At 44.2% G+C, this 17531-nt stretch overlaps 1 protein-coding gene across 12 annotated transcripts in view; it reads right to left on the reverse strand.

Moving 5' to 3' along the window:
• The window catches only part of LOC134337298 (receptor-type tyrosine-protein phosphatase S-like), a 513177-nt gene that overhangs the window by 476488 nt on the left and 19158 nt on the right, over positions 1-17531 (reverse strand). The window lies entirely within an intron of this gene.

Genomic DNA, 17531 nt, shown 5'->3' on the forward strand with positions numbered 1-17531 from the left:
ATTAGCAGAAATGGACAGGCACAAAACATTTCATTTCCAGGGGACCTGAATAGACAATTCCTCATCATTTGGTCACATAGTCACTTTGCAGTCTGATTACGGGCTAATTGAGGGCTAATACCTTCAACACCAACACCTGTAGCAAATCTTCACCCAGATAAATGTCTTCAAGGGCCTCCACACCCTTAGGTTGCATGTGTTCCAGGAATCTGGAGAAGGATTTGATGTGCTTCTACTGGCATTGCATATTAAGGTGGTGCATTGAGGGCGAGCTTACTGGACACTAATGGCATTAAAGGTCATTTTAAACATTTTGAAAGGTGGCATTGAAATAAAATGGTGAGATATTACATTTGTTTCTGTCAAACTGGGAACAATGTGTTAAAGAACAGTGAGATAAGAAAGCAGGGAGAGGCGTAGAAGGAGACACGGAGGAGGGCAGTGGATTAAGAGATGAGGGAGAAGGGAAAAATGGTAGAATGTGAAAAGGGGACAGAAATACAGAATGAGGTGGTTAGGAGTGCAAGGCTGGGGAGGAGTTCCAGGGGGATAAAAAAAAAGACAAAGTGTGCAGCAGGAAGAGAAAAGGCAACAATCTCAAACAGAAGGTCGAGAAGAAATGACACAGTAGGGATCAGGAGGATGGGTGAAAGTACAACAGGATGAGAATGAAGAAGATGCAAAGGGTGCAAGTGGATGGAGAGTCAGCACAGGGGAGAAGAAAGAGTGAAAAGAAAAGAAGAGAGGGAGGAGGAGGATAAAGAAATGGAGAATAGACAGGAAGAGGAGAAAGATGGACAGAAATGATGAAAGAAGGGAGAAGGAAAGGGAAGCTGAAAGAAGAGAGGAAAACGGAGAATGAAGAGAGGAAGAGAAGGACAGAGAAAGGTAGAAAGCAGAAAAGAAAAGTGAGTTGAAGGGAGGGGAAAGAGAAAAAACGGTGAAGGAAATGGCTAGTAAGACCAATGAGAAAAAGAGGAAAAGTAAAATAGAGATTCATTTCAACACTGAAGTGAATGGACCCAACTCTAAATACAAATAACAAAATCCCAGAGTGCCCGAGCCAGATATAATGCCGGGTTACCACCATTAATTCCATGAAATAATATATGGCATAATCCCGTATAAAGCTTTCAAAGTATCTTTCTTCAATATTTCTGAATTAAACATTGCAGTAAGATACCATTCTGAGACTAATTCTGCAGTAAATTATCAACTATAGCACGCTGACCACCATCCGCACCTTCCCCATTGTTTCTAGGTTCCATCCCCACTGGCGCTAGCTGTCCATTGGCATCTTATCTAAATAAACATGCCTTTCACATGGAAATGAAGTCAGGAAGTGCTGGCCAGCACTTCCACCATAGGAGGTAGAGACGCCATTGTTCAACACTGTGCTTTTAAATACTTTTTAAAACCAGAAGTAAATTTTTTTGTTCAGTGGAAATGAGTAAATTTCAGAAATCAAAGAAAATTGCTGAAGAATTGTTAGTGACAGGCCACGGTGAGTATGAAGCCAAATAAAAAGGTTGGAGCATGCTGCACATCTGCCAATCAGTGCCAGAAAGAAGAAACACAGGCCTACATGTAGGTTAGAATCTCAGTCTTCAGGGGAACATATGTGGCAAGACTGCACACGTAGCTCAGGCAAAAATTATTACCCAAATTACAAACTTGTCTCCTGTTCTTACAAAGTGAATCTGCAACAATGTCTTTGGTTACATAACAATAGCTGGAAACACTCCTCAACCTGAAATTTCACCCCTCTCTTTCTCCACAGATGCTGCTTGACCTGCTGAGTGTTTCCACCTTCTCCTACGTTGTGTTAATGAAAGCAGGTGTAAGCATTGTAATCTGATGGCTCCCAACTAATATCAGTCAAGCTGCAGGCATGACATGATCTGTTTGGACGTATGACCGGATTAATTGATGATTGTATGGATCAGACTGCACAGTGGTATAGAAAGTGGGGTTCTCTGTGTGGAGTTCACATATTCTCTGGGTGCTTCTGTTTCCACCAACATCCCAAAGAGTTAAGGCCACAAAATATAGGAGCAGAATTAGGCCATTCAGCCCATCAAGTCTGATCCGCCATTCCATCATGTTGGATCTCAGATCCCACTCAACTCCATTCACCTTATTTCTCGCCATATCCTTTGATGCTCTGACCGATCAGGAAACTATCAACTTCCACCTTAAATATACACATGGACTTGGCCTCCACTGCAGTCTGTGGCAGAGCATTCCACAGATTCACCACTCTCTGGCTAAAAAAATTCCTCCTTATCTCTGTTTGAAAAGTTTGCCCCTCAATTTGGAGGCTGTGCCCTTCAGTTCGAGATCCCCCGCAACAGGAAACATCCTCTCCGCATCCACCCTATCTAGTCCTCTCAACATTCAGTAAGTTTTCTAAAGTCCAGTGAGTACAGGCCCAAAGCTGCCAAACACGCCTCATATATTGACCCCCTTCATTTCCAGAATCATCCTCGTTAACCCACTCTGGACTCTCTCCAATGATAACACATCCTTTCTGAGATATGGGTCCAAAACTGTTGACAGTACTCCAAGTGCAGCTTGATTATAAAGGCTCAGCATTATCTCTTTGCTTTTATATTCTATTCTCCTTGAAATAAATGCCAACGTTCCATTTGCCATCTTTACCACAGACTCAACCTATAAATTAACCTTCTGGGAGTCTTGCACAAGGACTCCTAAGTCCCTCTGCACCTCTGATGTTTGAACCTTCTTCCCATTCAGTTAAGTTTCCGCACTACTGTTCCTTTTACCAAGACACATTATCCTATACTTCCCAACACTGTGTTCCATCCGCCACTTTTTTGCCCATTCTTCCAATTTGTCTGTCTTGCTGCAATCGCATTGCTTCCTCAGCACTACCTACCCCTCCACCTATCTTTGTATCATACTGCATATGTGGGGTAGAATAATTGGCCATTGTATTCTGCTCTTTGTGGTGAATGATACGTTCGAGGAAAAAGTGGATGGGAATGTCGGGGGGGGGATAAAATTAATTAGTAATAACAGAATTTTGTTTCATGGTCAGCACTGATTTGGCAACTGAAGACTTTGTCTAAATATTGGGTGACTCTAACACTATAATACTGATACTAGCTTTACATTCTGGATTTAATTACCAGAAGTTACTGGCTCCATATCCACTAATTTAACCACAGAGTACTGTGGCTTATTACAGGCTGTAGGACACTGTAATGATGAAACTTCACCAATGTAACCCTTGGGAATAGGTTTTTGTGCTACTCCTTTTTTGTTAAAGAACAGCCAATCCTACATTACATTCAGAAAATTCTATGTCTATGCTCAGATGTGTCATCCTGAGTGCAAGCAACAAGACTTCTCTTTTATTTTCTTGAAGTACCAAGCTGTATACCAGCAATGGCTGGGAATGGCTGATTAATAGGCAGGCAACGGGACAAAAGGCTGGAGGTTCACTCAAGGTTCGCAAAGGGTAGCTGTGAGTAATGGTCACTCTTCTGAAAGTGATGGAAGTGGGATTTCTGTAAAGGTCATTAAAAAAAAGAAACTGCTGGAAATACTCAGCAGGTCGGGCGTCATCTGTAGAAAGAGGGGCAGAGGGACAGTCAAAATCCCTTTGCCGTAAAGTGCTTTGCTGGCCATTTTGAGGCTGTGGTTCCCATGTCTGTGTTTCCTTTGGCTTTTGAGTGTAATTGGAAAGAGTTTTGCTGGAGGACAAGGACCAACAGCAGCTGTATTCCAGCTGCTACGAGGCATGGTTGCAAGGGTTGTGCCATGCATGAGATGTGAACTGAGGCACAACACTCAGGAGGGGCTAACACTGATTCGTGAGTCAACATCACATAGGTATAAATACTCCTTTGCCAGCAAAGAATTGTGTTTTGGTCACGAGGGAGGTTGATCCCCACCATGTTGAGGTGGGTGTCAAGGGGCAGTGTGAATGTGGAGTGATCCCGTCTGGCCAGATACTACTCATTGGATCCAAGGCCCAAAATCTCTTTTGGAAGCTGGGGCAATGGACAGTGAAGGGTTTTGCCGGAGTCATTTGCCTGCCTCTTTTCCAGAGGGTACATCCATGCTGGGTGTCTCGAGAGAAGCAGCACATGATATCCATGGCACAAATGGGGAATTTCTGGGACCAACAGACAATTCAGGAGCTTTAGTGAGATCTAGATTGTGGAGACTATGTTCTAGTCTGTAACAGTAGGTAACAGGTATTGTGAAGTACTGTAACTTCGTAATAATGTGAGCATGTAATCACTGTATAAACAACCCTTGGAAAAGGAAGAGGAAAAAAAGGAGAACAGACATTGCAAACAGAGTAATAGCCTCATACAGCATGGAAATAGGTCCTTCAGCCCAAATGGTCCATGCCGACCATGTTGCCCATTGGCCTGTGTTTGGCCCATAAACCTTCTATCCAGGAACCATTGACCCGTCCACATCGAAACATAGAAAACCTACAGCACAGTACAGGCCCTTCAGCCCACAATGCTGTGCCGAACATGTACTTACTTTAGAAATTACCTCCGGTTACCCATAGTCCTCTATTTTTCTAAGCTCCATGCACCTATCCAGGAGTCTCTTAAAAGACCCTATTGTATCCGCCTCCACCACCACCGCCAGCAGCCCATTCCACCTACTCACTACCCTCTGCATAAAAAACTTACCCCTGACATCTCCTCTGTACCTACTTACAAGCACCTTAAAACTGTGCCGTCTCGTGTTAGCCATTTCAGCCCTGGGAAAAAGCCTCTGGCTATCCACACAATCAATGGCTGTCATCATCTTTTCAGGTTACCTCTCATCCTCCATCGCTCCAAGGAGAAAAGGCCAAATTCCCTCAATTTAAGTCTCATAAGGCATGCTCCCCAATCCAGGCAATATCCTTGTAAATCTCCTCTGCACCCTTTCTATAGTTTCCACATCCTTCTGGTAGTGAGGTGACCAGAACTGAGCACAGTACTCCAAGTGGGGTCTGACCAGGGTCCTATATAGAAAGATTAGTTGTTTGCAGGCTTTCATTGTCATTTTGATCTGAAAAGAAACAGCTTTAAGCTAGAAATCTGTATGTGCACAATAAATGTGTGTGTATATGTGCATGTGTGTGCGTGCGTGTGTGTTTATGCGTGCATCCGAGTCTGCGGCTATATGTGCATGTTTGTGTATTTATGCCTGTGGCCATTACCATTGCATTGTGATCCTGAACACAGTGGCAGCGTGCTGACTGTGTGACTGGTGAGGGACACGGGATGATCTGACAGCAGCTGGAAGGCCTTGCTGTTCATCAGGTGGACCTCCTGGGTCCTGGAAGCCAGCTGGTGCCAGGCTGGTTGACAACAGAGTGGTGTATCAATAACAACAGCCCATCTGCAGGGGGGCTCCTCAATGCCTTAACGCCCTGCAACACAAACCCGGTGCAGGCTGCTCGGGCAACCACCCACATGCCATCCGTCAATAAAACTGCAGAAATCACAACACAGTAATTTATCTCTGAGCTCAGCAACTGAAGGGTACAGGGTGCAGGCGGTCTCCATCTGTGCAGATAATAACCTCTGCCCTGAGACCTACACATATATTGGAACAGTATATTAAACAGTAAATCTTAAATTTACAACTTCCAGCTGAAATGATGGCAACAACAGAGCCTATTGATTGGATTTCAATCTTCAGCTCATGTTGCAATATCTTTTACTTGATATAAAACCCATCTAAATGCTTTGATTAGATTCCAGCTTGCAACCCAGTCTGTTACTTGGGATATCATCAATGCAAATTCCTCAACTTATATTCCTGAATGGAACTCTTCCCTGCAAGTTTTTCCATCGCTGCCGTTACAACATCTGAGGGCAAGAACCCAGATTACAGTTTGTCGATACAGCAGTGCTGGATTAGGCACTGATTAGAATTATCAACGTTCTACATGGGTAGCTGCATCATCTGGGATGAGTCTGCATTGCGGTACCAAGGCAGTGCTGCAGAATCACAGATGTGTGAATCTTTCATCAAAGAATCCATCTGCCCTTCTCAGGCACGATTATGAGGATGATCAGGGTTCATGATATCCTAGCCATGATTACTGACAGAGCTGCGTAGCTAATGGAGCTGCTGCCTCAGCGCTCGAGTTCCGATCCTGATCTCCAGCACTGCCTATGTGGAGTTTGCATATCCCTCCCTGGGTGACCCAGGGTGACCCTGCTTCCACTCAGATCCCAGAGACCGGCAAGTTGGTAAGCCAATTGGGAAGTGTGTTTGAGCAATAAAACCTTGGGGGTACTTGATGGGAATGTGGGGAGACTACGATGTGACTTCGGGTAGATGGAGCTCGTCAGCCTGGGAAGGCAGTCCATCCAAGAGAGGGTAACTCTGATTTCAAACCTCTGCTGCCTTGTGGCCATACCCACTGATGGGAAAGGCTTCGGGAGTAAACCCTGAGGAAAAATCCAGAGCTAGAGTCCCTAAGGCAGTCCGATGTTGCCTTCAACCTTGTTCTGGCAACTCCTGCGATGACACTGGTGCCAAGCCATGTCGGCCTTTGCCCTTCCCGTGCACCACATCGGTGTCGTGGAGAGGGGAGACTTGCAGCATGGGCAACTGCTGGTCTTCCATACAACCTTGCCCAGGCCTGCACCCTGGAGAGGACACTCCAGCGTCGCCTCACCGCGACGGCACAACACGGAAAGCAGCAGTCTACCAGTTATTCTGCTCTACCAACACAGACTGAAGCAAGACTTTCCAGGCGCAGATCCATGGTCTCGCGAGACTAATGGATGCCACCACGACGTGACTGGGTGCTCTGTGCAAATGCTGGGCTGGCGGTGGGGGGAGCTCCTCTTTCTGTGCTGTCTGACCACGGAGAGATATAGGATGGAAATAGGCTATTGGCTCACAGAGGCTTTACTGACCATCAACAAACTATATTATCCTATGTGATTCATTTGTCTTCCATTTTCCCACATTCCCTTCAATCAGCCTCAGACTCCACAGCTCACTACACAACATGTACAGCGGCCCATTATTCTACTAAGTAGGAGAAACTGGGGGAACTCGCACTGTCAAGGAAGAAGGTGCAGACTCTACACCAACCATACCCCAGGTCAGGACTGAACTCAGGTCTCTGGAGCTGTGAGATAGTGGCTCCACCACCCGTGCCACTCAGCTGCCCCAAGTGACCAAGATTACTATCTTTCCAGGTTTTTCAGTCATTAGTATACTATAGTTTGTGAGAGTTTCATTCAAATTGTCCCTAACCATTTTCTGCAACAGTACTGACAATTCTGGAGTACTTGATAGGCAAGAGGGTTATTCAGCATAGGTGCAAACTTCCCAGTATAAGCTTAACAGTTATTGGATGGGGAAAAGTCTGGCTTTGGCTCTCAGTGCTAAGGTGTGTCGAGGTGTTAGCCACTTCTCTGCTCTCCTGATTGATCTTACTGAAGCAGAACATTTCAAGGGATGAGAACTAGCGGTCAACATTTATGCCCACATGCAGATAGTAACTCAAAGTTCTCTGATATCTTTCACTCCTGCTCAAAACTAGGGCCCGCTCTGTAATTCTTTCATCCTTTTAGTGGTTCTGAAGTCTGCGAGACCCAGCCCTATTCCATCCTGTTGGCCTTAGTGGTGCTCCGTACGAAGGGTCTCAGTCTTTTCTGAGACCTAGCTTAATTATCCAGATTCTGCACAATTACTGGATAACTATACCTTGGGGAAGGTGTAGCATCTGCTTCAGCACCCCTCCCTCCCTTCTGATCAGGGTCACGGGAAGCCATGGGAGCATGTGGTGGATGGTCATATGAATAGCTGCTGCATTTCATCATTTCTGGTTACGCGACCACCGATGCCAGGCAGATGATCTCTGAAGAGTATTGACAATGGATGAGTTCATGAGCTGGGTTTAGATTAGATCATCTTGGTTTCTGGCACAGAGGTCAGTGACTCAAGGGAGATCTTGCCCCATGTTCGTTGTGGCCCCACAACACCAGAAACGGACCATGGAGTAAGTGACCTGGTCCTTCAAACTTGCACTATCATTAACTGTACTGTGACCATGGTTGATCCGTCCCAAATCCCACCTTTCATCTCAGCCAGTACCATATAGGCTTCTAATTCCCTGATCTTTAAGTACCTGCAGGAACCTGGGTCAAACCTAAGCTTGGCTGCTGGCTGTGTGCAGGCTGTACTTTCTCTTCATTAATGTGACTACGCCTCCTCTGGGTACCCTTGTTTCTTCCCGCATCCCAAGGACATGCACACTGCTAGGTTAATTGACCACTGTAATTTGCCCCTGGTGTGTAGATGGGAGACAGAATCTGGGAGAAGTTGATGAGATTGTGGGGAGAATAAAAAATTGAATTTAAGCAAATAAGTCATTGATGGTTGGCAATACATCGAAAGGATTAATGCACTGAATGATTGATACACAAACTGCATCGGGGTACAAGGAGGTTTACATTTGTCGAGTAACCAGGGAAATGGTACCGCAGCATTAAAACCAGGACCAACAGGCTCCGGGACAGCTTCTTCCACCAGGCCATCAGACTGATTAATTCATGCTGACACAATTGTATTTCTAAGCTATATTGACTGTTCTGTTGTATATCTTACTGTACATACTATTTATTACAAATTATTGCACATTGCACATTCAGGTGGTGATGTACATAAAGATTTTTACTCTTCCTGTATGTGAAGGATTTAAGAAATAAAGTCAATCCAATTCAATAATACCACCTGAATGCTGGATACTGTATAGCAACAGACTACAGATATCTGACATAACTGATGGGAATACTCAGCAGACTGGGAAGCCTCTACACAGAAAAGAAAAGAGAGATAATGTTTCAGATCAGTAACACTTCATCAGAACTTAGCCATCTGCTTCCCTCTCCACAGATGCTGCCTGACCTGATGAGTTTCCCCATTACATTCTATTTTTTAGTGGCTGATGTGTTTCATTCAGGATATGGAAATGATCTTTTCCCTCATGATATCAATCGATTAAATTCTTAGGCAGCATTTTTCAGAATGTGAAATAAATTATTTACAGCAGCTGAAAGCAGTGCTGTTGTAAAATCGCCTTCCCAGTGCCCTTCACATCCAAGGAAACCCAGAGCTGCCACTGTCTTTGGAGATGATCGGAGACAATTATGGATAGATACTTCCTTTAGTAATTTTCTCTGGGCTGGCTCGCAGTGGTTGCAATGTTGTATGTAGCTATGAATCTAATGGGAGATTCATCAAAAGATAGTCCACCAGGTCCTGGCATCTGAACTACAAGAGAAGCAAAATGAAAAAGTAGCAGAATTCCCAGTGGCAAAAGGAGAAAAGGAATCCCAGTGAATATAGTTCCCAGCTCTCCTGTATGAGATCGAGGTGCACTGTCTCCTACATCCTAGAGTTGTGTTTCAGTGGTCTAGACACAATTCCATCATTGTGGCCATAATTTAAAGGACGAATAATTAATCTACTCCTAATTACAAAAGTCCTATGTAACAATAGGTTGCAAAATCCTGAACAGCTAAATAATCTGACAAACATGTCATTGCTTTTAAATAAGGAGCCTCTATATTTATTTGGATTCAGCCCAAAACCTCATGGGCATATCACCTCTCCCCTATCAAGAAGGCAATATCTGCCAAAGATGCCCATCATCTCACAGGTACCATTAGGCAGGAGATACAGGAACCTACAGACCCAGACTGCCAGGTTCTAGAACAGCGTATTCCCTTCAACCATTTGGTTCCTGAACCAACTAGCACAACTCTAATCACAACAGCTTAGTAATATGACAGCCACTCTGGTCACTTAGCATTAAAATGGACTTTTTGTGCTAACTGTGACTGTACAGTAGGGTTTTCATTCTACCCGTACATACATATGCTGTGTATATGACAAGAAACTCTGCTTTGACTTTTGACTTCATACAAGGCTGAAATCTTCCTGGAAGGAACGCTCGCTGGAGTGAAAACATTTTAAATACTAAGAACCTGAATCTTGAATCTTCTGAATTTTCATCTTGATTTCCTTACATTTCCATCACACTTCTGGTAAGAATCCAATTGCCTAATAGCAGACTTTGAGAGGGAACACACTGCCTTCTTATGTTGCTCCAAGGTGTTATGTGTAAAATATATCAACTGGAGTCATTGGCATTCGTCTCTTCTGTGTCATCAAGACACTCATTGAAAGAACAGCCTGTGCCTTCTATTCGTAAAACTTTCCAGAGAATGTGGGAATTGTGATAGGCCTAAAAGGTTTGATCTTTCAATAAACTCTGAACAATCAATGCTATCATGCTCTATTAATCCATTCAATTTTCCAGCATGAAGAAACAGATACTTGCCCTCCGGACTCAATAATATACTCAACAAATTCAGATAACCAGCTTTCTTGTTTATGTCAGAACTGGCCTGTTGTGATGCAAGATGATTTCTCTTCCCACTGATGCTGATGAGCTGAGTGTTTCTAGCACTAGAATAGTTCATCTGCTTCCGTTATTCAACCCTGATCTGCTATCCCCTACACCAAGCTTGCTTGTGACAACATGTTTGGCCCTCTCTTCCTATAACAACCCCTCTCTACTTTAAGTGTTATTGCAAGCCTCGCCCACATCTAGGTCATTTAGGAATGATAGGACCTGAAGCCTGAAATGAAAATCCTACCTACACAGCTCATTTAAACCTGAGCCATGCCAGGGGATGCTCAAATTACCTTGCTACTGATCTGACCATTGTCAAGAATCACACTCTGGTTGATGGCTACTATCCAAACAGGCTCACCACAACAGTTGGATGCCCAGGCATCTGTCTATTCAACCTTAAAAACTTATTCCTCAATTCATAAGAACATGCTTATTTAACAAGGAAATTAATATTTGAGGTTAATGTCCTTTCACCTGAGGCACCTTGACTCTGCTTCTCTCTCCAGATATGCTCCCCAAATCTGCTGGGTATTTCCAGTATCTTTATTTTGATTCCATTCAAGTGAGTGCTGTTGAGCTCTAGCTGGCTTTAAGTGCGCTAGGTGGTGGAGACAACATTGATTGCAATTGCCGTTGCTCAGCACGGGGATGGGCAGCAAAATGCTTGGCTCTTTGGGTGAGGTGCCTCAGAGGCAGGGTAATGTCTGTTGTAGCAAGAGTCATTGGCTGTAGAGGCCCGTCACACAGCTAGAGCACAGGATGGTGGGAGTGGCAAAACCTTTACTGTTTATTACTGTTTTGAATCAATTGATACTCCTGCAGACATTTCCAAAGAACAGTAAGAGTCTTTGAGCATTTGATGTAAGCTTTCCCCACTCTCCAGAGGAATAGGGCCAATAATGCGTGAGCGGAAAGCAGAATCTAACTTCAAGCAAATCAGGGAAATTGTTTTCCTAAATCTGACTTTCTTTACCCAACCAAAAGGATTATGATGCTTGTAGCTAGTCATCAACTGTGTAAGACTTTCTTGGCACTGTACATAAAGCAGGCTGATTAAATTTAAACCCTGCAATCTTCCACTATCACATGAATCACTGCGTAATGCTTGACAAGATTATTGTCAACAAGCAATGAACTCAATTCTGTCCATCTTTTTCTCACACGCTATTTGCTTCCCTTTCATCTGTGAGGTTTATAAAAAGCTGATAAACCTACACATTATGCACCCCAAAAGGGTCACAGAGTGCATGATATACCAACAACTGATGGTAATATTCGCCGTTCCTGGACCTTGCCATTGCTTAGGGGACTTGGTGAGTGATGAAATAAAATGGATGGAGGAACAGGCCCCCCCATGCTCTGCCCTTCAATAAGGGCATGGCTAATCTTCGTCTTGGTGCCAGTTTTCTGCACCATCCTCGGCCCTGGATTCCTTTCACATCCACAATCTACTGAAGTCTGTGCTGGACTATACTCAGCGATGGGACCTCCACAGCCCTCTTTGGTTGCTAATTCCAAAACTTCCTCTTATCTCAGGAAGGAAAATTTTTCTCATCTCTGTCCTGGACAGCCAACCTTTGACGCTCTGAATCCTGGTTCTAGATGCCCCTCCCAGGGGAAACACCATCCCCTTCTCTGCCCTGTCGAGGTTGGGGTTGGTGTGAGATAAGAGGCAAGGCTGGTGGTCCGGGTGGAGGAAGCAGTGGTGGCAGTCTGATTAGGCCAGCAGTTGGCACTTTGGGAAAGAAGTGTGGTTGGGAATGGAAAAAAAAAATCAAAAACAGGGTTTTCAACTGGGGAAGCTAGTCTATAGTGAAGTCTCACGGAGTTTAGAATGTCTGGACCAGTGAGGGATTGAATTCAATAGATGATGGGTTGTTCGTTTATTCATTTTCAAGATCTAAGGGTCATTGGGAAGGCCAGCATTTATCGTCCATCCTTATTTATTGCCCATGCTTCGCCTACTGCTCCACTCTCTCCATATTCACAATTGCGTGGCTAAGCCCGGGTCAGACGCTACCAAGGACACCACTGTTGCTGGTAGAAATCTCAGATGGCATTGAGAAGGCTTAAAAGATCATCCGGTTGAGTAACATCAGAACAACAACCTTCCACTCAATGACAGTACGAGCAAGGAACTGAATGTGGATTTCAGGAGCGGGAAGTCAGGAAAACTCACACCAGTCCTCACTGACTAGTCAGTACTGGAATGGATGAGCAGCTGCAAGTTCCTCAGTGTCCACACCTTGGAGGATCTAGACTGGGCCCAACATATTGATGCAATCATGAAGAAGGCACACCAGCGGCTATACTTTGTTCAGAGTTTGAGATCTGGCACATCACAAAGACTCTTAAACATTTCTCCGGATGTATGGTGGAGGGTGTTCTGCCTGGCTGTAACACAGCCTGGTGTGAAGGCTCCTCTAGGATCTCAAGAAGCTGCAGAGAGTTACAGGCTCAACCAGCACCAACAGGGGTACAACCTTGCCCAACATCAGGACATCTTCGAGAAGTAATGCCTCAAGAAGGTGGTATCCTTCATTAAGGATCCTCACCATCTGGGAAACGTCCTCATCACAGATGTACTACAGGAACCTGATGCCACACAGCTCAATGATTTAGAAACAGCTTCCTCCCCGCCACCCTCAGATTTCTGAATGGCCCAGAAACCCATGCTATTCCTTCTGGTTTGTACTGTTTGCACTATATACAGTGGCACGCAAAAGTCTGGGCACCCCTTGTCAAAATTTCTGTTACTGTGAATAGCTAAGCGAGTAAAAGATGAGCAACACACATCAAAGTAGCTGGTGAACGCAGCAGCCCAGGCAGCATCTCTAGGAAGAGGTACAGTCGACGTTTCAGGACAAGACCCTTCGTCAGGACCAACTGAAGGAAGAGTTAGTAAGAGATTTGACAGTGGGAGGGGGAGGGGGAGATCCAAAATGATAGGAGAAGACAGGAGGGGGAGGGATGGAGCCGAGAGCTGGACAGGTGATTGGGAAAGGGGATATGAGAGGATCATGAGACAGGGGGTCCAGGGAGAAAGACACCTCCCCCTCGTACCCCATCCGTTATTTATTTTTGTACACACATTCTTTCTTTCTCTCACTCTCCTTTTTCTCCCTCTGTCCCTCTGACTATACCCCTTGCCCATCCTCTGGGTTCCCCTCCCACCTTGTCTTTCTCCCCGGACCTCCTGTCCCATGATCCTCTCATATCCCCTTTGCCAATCACCTGTCCAGCTCTTGGCTCCATCCCTCCCCCTCCAGTCTTTTCCTATCATTTTGGATCTCCCCCTCCCCCTCCCACTTTCAAATCTTACTAACTCTTCCTTCAGTTAGTCCTGACGAAGGGTCTCGGCCTGAAACGTTGACTGTACCTCTTCCTAGAGATGCTGCCTGGCCTGCTGCGTTCACCAGCAACTTTGATGTGTGTTGCTTGAATTTCCAGCATCTGCAGAATTCCTATTGTTTGCGAGTAAAAGATGACTTGATTTCCAAAAGGCATAATTAAAGTTGACACATTTCTTTAATATTTTAAGCAAGATTACTTTTTTATTTCCATCTTTTACAGTTTCAAAATAACAAAAAAGGAAAAGGGCCCGAAGCAAAAGTTTGGGCACCTTGCTTGCTCAGTACTTAGTAACTTTGGCAATGATCACAGCCTGTAAACACTTTCTGTAGCCAGCTAAGAGTCTTTCAATTCTTGTTGGAGGGATTTTTGCCCATTCTTACTTGCAAAAGGCTTCCAGTTCTGTGAGATTCTTGGGCTGTCTTGCATGCACTGCTCTTTTGAGGTCTATCGACAGATTTTCCATGATGTTTAGGTCAGGGGACTGTGAGGGCCATGGCAAAAACCTTCAGCTTGTGCCTCTTGAGGTGGTCCATTGTGGATCTTGAGGTCTGTTTAGGTTCATTATCCTGTTGTAGAAGCCATCCTCTTTTCATCTTCAGCTTTTTTCCAGACAGTGTGATGTTTGCTTCCAGAATTTGCTGGTATTTAATTGAATTCAGTCTTCCCTCTACCAGTAAATGTTCCCCGTGCCACTGGCTGCAACACAAGCCCAAAGCATGATCGATCCACCCCCGTGCTTAACAGTTGGAGAGGGGTTCTTTTCATGAAATTCTGCACCCTTTTTTCTCCAAACATACCTTTGCTCATTGCAGTCAGAAAGTTCTATTTTAACTTCATCAGTCCACAGGACTTGTTTCCAAAATGCATCACACTTGTTTAGGTGTTCCTTTGCAAACTTCTGATGCTGAATTTTGTGGCGAGGACACAGGAAAGGTTTTCTTCTGATGACTCTTCCATGAAGGTCTGTGGTGGCCAGTGCGATCATGTTTGCTGTTGTGTGCTGGGGCAGCAGGCTGAGGGTAGCAGACACCAACAGAATCAACAAACTCATTCGTAAGGCCAGTGATGTTGTGGGGATGGAACTGGACTCTCTCACGGTGGTGTCTGAAAAGATGATGCTGTCTAAGTTGCATGCCATCTTGGTCAATGTCTCCCATCCACTACATAATGTACTGGGTGGGCACAGGAGCACATTCAGCCAGAGACTCCTTCCACCGAGATGCAACACAGAACGTCATAGGAAGTCATTCCTGCCTGTGGCCATCAAACTTTACAACTCTTCCCTTGGAGGGTCACCCTGAGCCAATAGGCTGGTCCTGGACTTTTCATAATTTACTGGCATAATTTACATATTACTATTTATGGTTCTATTACTATTTATTATTTATGGTGCAACTGTAATGAAAACCAATTTTCCCCGGGATCAATAAAGTATGACTATGACTATGACTAAGGTCATATTTGTGCAGGTGTCACTGCACAGTAGAACAGTGCACCACCACTCCAGAGTCTGCTAAATCATCCTGAAGGTCTTTTGCAGTCAAATGGGGGTTTTGATTTGCCTTTCTTGCAATCCTACAAGCAGTTCACTTGGAAAGTTTTCTTGGTCTTCCAGACCTCAATTTGACCTCCACCATTCCTGTTAAATGCCATTTTTTAATTACATTACGACTGAGGAAATGGCTACCTGAAAACGCTATGTTATCTTCTTATGGCCTTCTCCTGCTTTGTGGGCATCATTTATTTTAATTTTCGGAGTGTTAGGCAGCTGCTTAGAGGAGCACATGGCTACTGATTGTTGGGATAAGGTTTGAGGATTTAGGGTATGCTTTGAAATTTGCATCACCTGGCCTTTCCTGACGATGACTGTGAAAAATCCATAGCCCTAACAAGCTAATTAAGGTCTGAGACCTTGGTAGAAGTTATCTGAGAGCTCAAATCTCTTGGGGTGCCCTAACTTTTGCATGGTGCTCCTTCCCTTTTTTTCCACTCTAAAATTGTACAAAATAAAAATAATACACTAACCTTGCTTAAAATGTTGAAAAGAATGTTTCATCTTTAACCTTATGACGTTTGGAGATCAGTTCATCTTCTACTCACTTAAATATTCACAGTAACAGAAATTTTGACCAGGGGTGCCCAAACTTTTGCATGCCACTGTAGATCAGATTGTGCAAGGTCCTCTGAAGAACATTATTGGAGCCGATGTTCTTATTTTTGAACAAGGAGCCAATAGTTTTAATGATGATCATCGTTTGTTGGCATGGTGGGATTTGAAGCCAGACTTCTGGATTTATGGTCCAATAATTTAACCACTGTGCTAGCAACAAAGAGAGGAATTACAAAAGCCAGCTATTCTATTCTGGGAGAGTTCTGGGCCAGCTGCATCTTGAAGAAGAGCCATTAATATCCCTGGACTGCTCAGAGAGGAACATGGCATGGGCAATGACATCATTTCTTGCAGACCTGCCATAAATTCAACAGATATGACCAAGTATCAGTCAGGTTCCTGGATTAGCATAATTCAACAGGGAAAGAACACACTGGGGTAAGAAAGTATTTGCCTAGAAACAGCACTTCATTTTGTCAGTGTTGTGAAACTTCATCATTGGCAGTCACTCAGATCTCCTCCAGAAAAGTCTCAAAAACTGATGCAAAGTAAATATGCAATAGTGTTGGAGTAGTTTCCCTAGAAAAATTGTCAGCCCTTAGTGGCACAGTGTCTGGAGTGGAGATGGCACAAGTAGCACATAGACTGTCGGAGGGAAGAGGAAAGTAGCAGTAGGGAAGGCCTTTTAAATGATGCATCATTGCCTCTCCTTCAGTGTCAGCTCCCCTTCTAGAATCACTTGTTCCTCATGGCCCCATACTTAGCCTAAGCAAAAGATAATCAGTGAGACACACCTCACAAGTTTTGCCCATTCATTAGACCTCCAAATTTAATCTCCACCATACAATTTATTGTTAATTTGGAGCCCATTTTGACCACTTCAGAATGTGTATGAGTATTACATTTTGAAGCTGTCTTATGAACTGTCCCAACAACAGTAGAGCCTCTTTAAATCCCAGTTAAAAGAAACATGTAGTGCAATGTGCACATATCGTACTGACACTATCCCTTGTGTGAGGAACGTTAGTCTCCAATTTGTGTCAATGCGGGCTGAAACTTGCACTGCATGATGACTTACATTATTAGGCATATGCCTTATGTAGGGAAATGTCAAAATCCCAACTGGAAGTGTCCAATCCAATTTTACCAAGGACATAATTTAATCCAGATATCATCGCTAATGTGATTTACTCCATAAAATCAATTTTGATTTGCGCAGTGCTTAAAACAAAGGCAGCACTTTGTGATTCATTTTCTTGGCTGTACAGTTTGGTAGAACAGTTCTGTGTATCCACGTAAATGAAAGATCAGAAAAAAATTGGAACAGTAGGTTGTTCGAACCATCGAGTCTGCTCGAATATTGAACTAAATCATGAGAGATCTTCTGCCTCAGTGCCACTTTCTTGTATCCTCATTCCCTGACTGTCATCAACCCAAACAAGGCCGTGGTTGGGCCTATCGCAGTTAACAGTCAAGCCAACATTCACTCCCTGAGTTCACGGCTGGGGAGACCAGAGCAGCCAAAAAGCCAAGCATTGGAGGGGACAGGGAACAAAACTGGAGGACTGACTTTAGGTAGGGTACATCCCGCGGGAAGTGTAAACTGGGAGTATGGAAGAAAAAAACAGTCAA

This window comes from Mobula hypostoma, chromosome 24, assembly GCF_963921235.1.
Source record: "Mobula hypostoma chromosome 24, sMobHyp1.1, whole genome shotgun sequence".
Taxonomy (NCBI): Eukaryota; Metazoa; Chordata; class Chondrichthyes; order Myliobatiformes; family Myliobatidae; genus Mobula; species Mobula hypostoma.